Source organism: Vanacampus margaritifer, unplaced genomic scaffold, assembly GCF_051991255.1.
Source record: "Vanacampus margaritifer isolate UIUO_Vmar unplaced genomic scaffold, RoL_Vmar_1.0 HiC_scaffold_169, whole genome shotgun sequence".
Classification (NCBI taxonomy): Eukaryota; Metazoa; Chordata; class Actinopteri; order Syngnathiformes; family Syngnathidae; genus Vanacampus; species Vanacampus margaritifer.
In genome coordinates this window covers 15,001-20,000 of record NW_027520879.1, presented here as the reverse complement: position 1 = coordinate 20,000, position 5,000 = coordinate 15,001, and positions in this window count along the sequence as shown.

The window sequence follows — 5,000 nt, the reverse complement described above, 5'->3', positions numbered from 1 at the left end:
ATGGGCGGCCTGCCTCAGCACATTTGCCCCCCCCAAATCCTGGTTCTCAAAAATTTTCAAAGTCATTTTTTTTTAATTATTTTCAGAGTGCCACTTCCAGGGGGGTGCTCTGGCGCGCCCAGGCCGAAATAGGAGCACTATGGGCGGCCTGCCTCAGCACATTTGCCCCCCCCAAATCCTGGTTCTCAAAAAATTTCAAAGTCATTTTTTTTTAATTATTTTCAGAGTGCCACTTCCAGGGGGGTGCTCTGGCGCGCCCAGGCCGAAATAGGAGCACTATGGGCGGCCTGCCTCAGCACATTTGCCCCCCCCCAAATCCTGGTTCTCAAAAATTTTCAAAGTCATTTTTTTTTAATTATTTTCAGAGTGCCACTTCCAGGGGGGTGCTCTGGCGCGCCCAGGCCGAAATAGGAGCACTATGGGCGGCCTGCCTCAGCACATTTGCCCCCCCCAAATCCTGGTTCTCAAAAAATTTCAAAGTCATTTTTTTTTAATTATTTTCAGAGTGCCACTTCCAGGGGGGTGCTCTGGCGCGCCCAGGCCGAAATAGGAGCACTATGGGCGGCCTGCCTCAGCACATTTGCCCCCCCCCCCCCAAATCCTGGTTCTCCAAAAATTTCAAAGTCAACTTTTTTTGAAATATTTTCAGAGTGCCACCTCTGGAGCCTCTGCAGCGGGGGCTCTCGCCTGCCTGGTCACCCGTCATTCATTTCAATGGGGGGGGATATGGACGCCTGGTCACCCGGCATTCATTTCAATGGGGAGATTGGAGCCCTGGGCATCCGGCCTTCATTTCAATGGGGGATTTGGACGTCTGGTCACCCGCCATTCATTTCAATGGGGAGATTGGAGCCCTGGGCACCCGGCCTTCATTTCAATGGGGGATTTGGACGCCTGGTCACCCGCCATTCATTTCAATGGGGGGATTTGGACGCCTGGTCACCCGGCATTCATTTCAATGGGGAGATTGGAGCCCTGGGCATCCGGCCTTCATTTCAATGGGGGATTTGGACGTCTGGTCACCCGCCATTCATTTCAATGGGGAGATTGGAGCCCTGGGCATCCGGCCTTCATTTCAATGGGGGATTTGGACGTCTGGTCACCCGCCATTCATTTCAATGGGGAGATTGGAGCCCTGGGCACCCGGCCTTCATTTCAATGGGGGATTTGGACGCCTGGTCACCCGCCATTCATTTCAATGGGGGGATTTGGACGCCTGGTCACCCGGCCTTCATTTCAATGGGGGATTTGGACGCCTGGTCACCCGCCATTCATTTCAATGGGGAGATTGGAGCCCTGGTCACCCGGCCTTCATTTCAATGGGGGATTTGGACGCCTGGTCATCCGCCATTCATTTCACTGGGGAGATTGGAGCCCTGGGCACCCGGCCTTCATTTCAATGGGGGATTTGGACGCCTGGTCACCCGCCATTCATTTCAATGGGGAGATTGGAGCCCTGGGCACCCGGCCTTCATTTCAATGGGGGATTTGGACGCCTGGTCACCCGCCATTCATTTCACTGGGGAGATTGGAGCCCTGGGCACCCGGCCTTCATTTCAATGGGGGATTTGGACGCCTGGTCACCCGCCATTCATTTCACTGGGGAGATTGGAGCCCTGGGCACCCGGCCTTCATTTCAATGGGGGATTTGGACGCCTGGTCACCCGCCATTCATTTCACTGGGGAGATTGGAGCCCTGGGCACCCGGCCTTCATTTCAATGGGGGATTTGGACGCCTGGTCACCCGCCATTCATTTCAATGGGGAGATTGGAGCCCTGGGCACCCGGCCTTCATTTCAATGGGGGATTTGGACGCCTGGTCACCCGCCATTCATTTCACTGGGGAGATTGGAGCCCTGGGCACCCGGCCTTCATTTCAATGGGGGATTTGGACGCCTGGTCACCCGCCATTCATTTCAATGGGAAGATTGGAGCCCTGGTCAAGCCCTGAAGAGAGACGCTCTCCCCCTGGTCCATGGCGCTCTCCCCCTGGTCCATGGAGTCCCGCAAACGGCCAGCATCAAGCCCCGAAGACAGGCGCTCTCCCACTGGTCCGTGGAGCCCCGAAGACACGCGCCAACAGCCAGCATCAAGCCCCCAAAGAGAGGCGCTCTCCCCCTGGTCCTTGGAGCCCCGCCGACGGCCAGCGACAAGCCCCGAAGTGAGGCGCTCTCCTCCTTGTTCGGCACATGCACGCACACACACCCCTCCGCACGAGCCCCTGTGCGCCCGGCGCGCCCGCAGTTGGAAGAAGGGAAAGAGGGGGAAGAGCTGGAAGTGCTGGAAGTGCTGGAAGTGCTGGAAGTGCTGGAAGTGCTGAAAGTGCTGAAAGTGCTGAAAGTAAAGGGGAAAGCGGACAGCGGCCAGCGGACAGCGGCCAGCGGACAGCGGCCAGCGGACAGCGGCCAGCGGACAGCGGCGACAGGCCAAATGTGCTGAGGGCGGCCGCCTATAGTGCTCCTATTTCGGCTATGGCAGGCGCTCTCCCCCTGGTCCATGGCGCTTTCCCCCCGGTCCATGGAGCCCCGTCAACAGCCAGCAACAAGCCCCAAAGAGAGGCGCTCTCTCCCTGGTCCATGGAGCCCCGCCAACAGGCATCAAGCCCCGAAGAGAGGCACTCTCCCCCTGGTCCATGGCGCTCTCCCCCTGGTACATGGAGCCCCGCCAACAGCCAGCAACAAGCCCCGAAGAGAGGCGCTCTCTCCCCTTGTCCATGGCGCTCCAGGATGGGGGGGCCAAATGTGCTGAGGGCGGCCGCCTATAGTGCTCTTATTTCGGCTATGGCAGGTGCTCTCCCCCTGGTCCATGGCGCTCTCCCCCTGGTCCATGGAGCCACGCCAACAGCCAGCAACAAGCCCCAAAGAGAGGCGCTCTCCCCCTGGTCCATGGAGCCCCGCCAACAGGCATCAAGCCCCGAAGAGAGGCGCTCTCCCCCTGGTCCATGGCGCTCCAGGATGGGGGGGCCAAATGTGCTGAGGGCGGCCGCCTATAGTGCTCTTATTTCGGCTATGGCAGGTGCTCTCCCCCTGGTCCATGGCGCTCTCCCCCTGGTCCATGGAGCCACGCCAACAGCCAGCAACAAGCCCCAAAGAGAGGCGCTCTCCCCCTGGTCCATGGAGCCCCGCCAACAGGCATCAAGCCCCGAAGAGAGGCGCTCTCCCCCTGGTCCATGGCGCTCCAGGATGGGGGGGCCAAATGTGCTGAGGGCGGCCGCCTATAGTGCTCTTATTTCGGCTATGGCAGGTGCTCTCCTGGTCCATGGCGCTCTCCCCCTGGTCCATGGAGCCACGCCAACAGCCAGCAACAAGCCCCAAAGAGAGGCGCTCTCCCCCTGGTCCATGGAGCCCCGCCAACAGGCATCAAGCCCCGAAGAGAGGCGCTCTCCTCCTGGTCCATGGCGCTCCAGGATGGGGGGGCCAAATGTGCTGAGGGCGGCCGCCTATAGTGCTCTTATTTCGGCTATGGCAGGTGCTCTCCCCCTGGTCCATGGCGCTCTCCCCCTGGTCCATGGAGCCACGCCAACAGCCAGCAACAAGCCCCAAAGAGAGGCGCTCTCCCCCTGGTCCATGGAGCCCCGCCAACAGGCATCAAGCCCCGAAGAGAGGCGCTCTCCTCCTGGTCCATGGCGCTCCAGGATGGGGGGGCCAAATGTGCTGAGGGCGGCCGCCTATAGTGCTCTTATTTCGGCTATGGCAGGTGCTCTCCCCCTGGTCCATGGCGCTCTCCCCCTGGTCCATGGAGCCACGCCAACAGCCAGCAACAAGCCCCAAAGAGAGGCGCTCTCCCCCTGGTCCATGGAGCCCCGCCAACAGGCATCAAGCCCCGAAGAGAGGCGCTCTCCTCCTGGTCCATGGCGCTCCAGGATGGGGGGGCCAAATGTGCTGAGGGCGGCCGCCCATAGTGCTCTTATTTCGGCTATGGCAGGCGAGAGCCCCCGCTGGAGGTGGCACTCTGAAAATATTTCGAAAAAAGTTGACTTTGAAAAAATTTGAGAACCAGGATTGGGGGGCCAAATGTGCTGAGGGCGGCCGCCTATAGTGCTCTTATTTCGGCTATGGCAGGTGCTCTCCCCCTGGTCCATGGCGCTCTCCCCCTGGTCCATGGAGCCCCGCCAACAGCCAGCAACAAGCCCCAAAGAGAGGCGCTCTCCCCCTGGTCCATGGAGCCCCGCCAATAGCCAGCAACAAGCCCCAAAGAGAGGCGCTCTCCCCCTGGTCCATGGAGCCCCGCCAACAGGCATCAAGCCCCGAAGAGAGGCGCTCTCCCCCTGGTCCATGGCGCTCTCCCCCTGGTCCATGGAGCCCCGCCAACAGCCAGCAACAAGCCCCAAAGAGAGGCGCTCTCCCCCCTGGTCCATGGCGCTCCAGGATGGGGGGGCCAAATGTGCTCACTGAGGCCGCCCATGGCGCTCCTATTTCGGCTATGGCAGGCGAGAATCCCCCTGGGAAGTGGCACTCTGAAAATATTTTGAAAAAAGTTGACTTTGAAAATTTTTGAGAACCAGGATTTGGGGGGCCCAAATGGTGCTGAGGGCGGCCGCCTATAGTGCTCTTATTTCGGCTATGGCAGGTGCTCTCCCCCTGGTCCATGGCGCTCTCCCCCTGGTCCATGGAGCCCCGCCAACAGCCAGCAACAAGCCCCAAAGAGAGGCGCTCTCCCCCTGGTCCATGGAGCCCCGCCAATAGCCCAGCAACAAGCCCCACAGAGAGGCGCTCTCCCCCTGGTCCATGGAGCCCCGCCAACAGGCATCAAGCCCCGAAGAGAGGCGCTCTCCCCCTGGTCCATGGCGCTCTCCCCCTGGTCCATGGAGCCCCGCCAACAGCCAGCAACAAGCCCCAAAGAGAGGCGCTCTCCCCCTGGTCCATGGCGCTCCAGGATGGGGGGGCCAAATGTGCTCACTGAGGCCGCCCATGGCGCTCCTATTTCGGCTATGGCAGGCGAGAATCCCCCTGGGAAGTGGCACTCTGAAAATATTTTGAAAAAAGTTGACTTTGAAAATT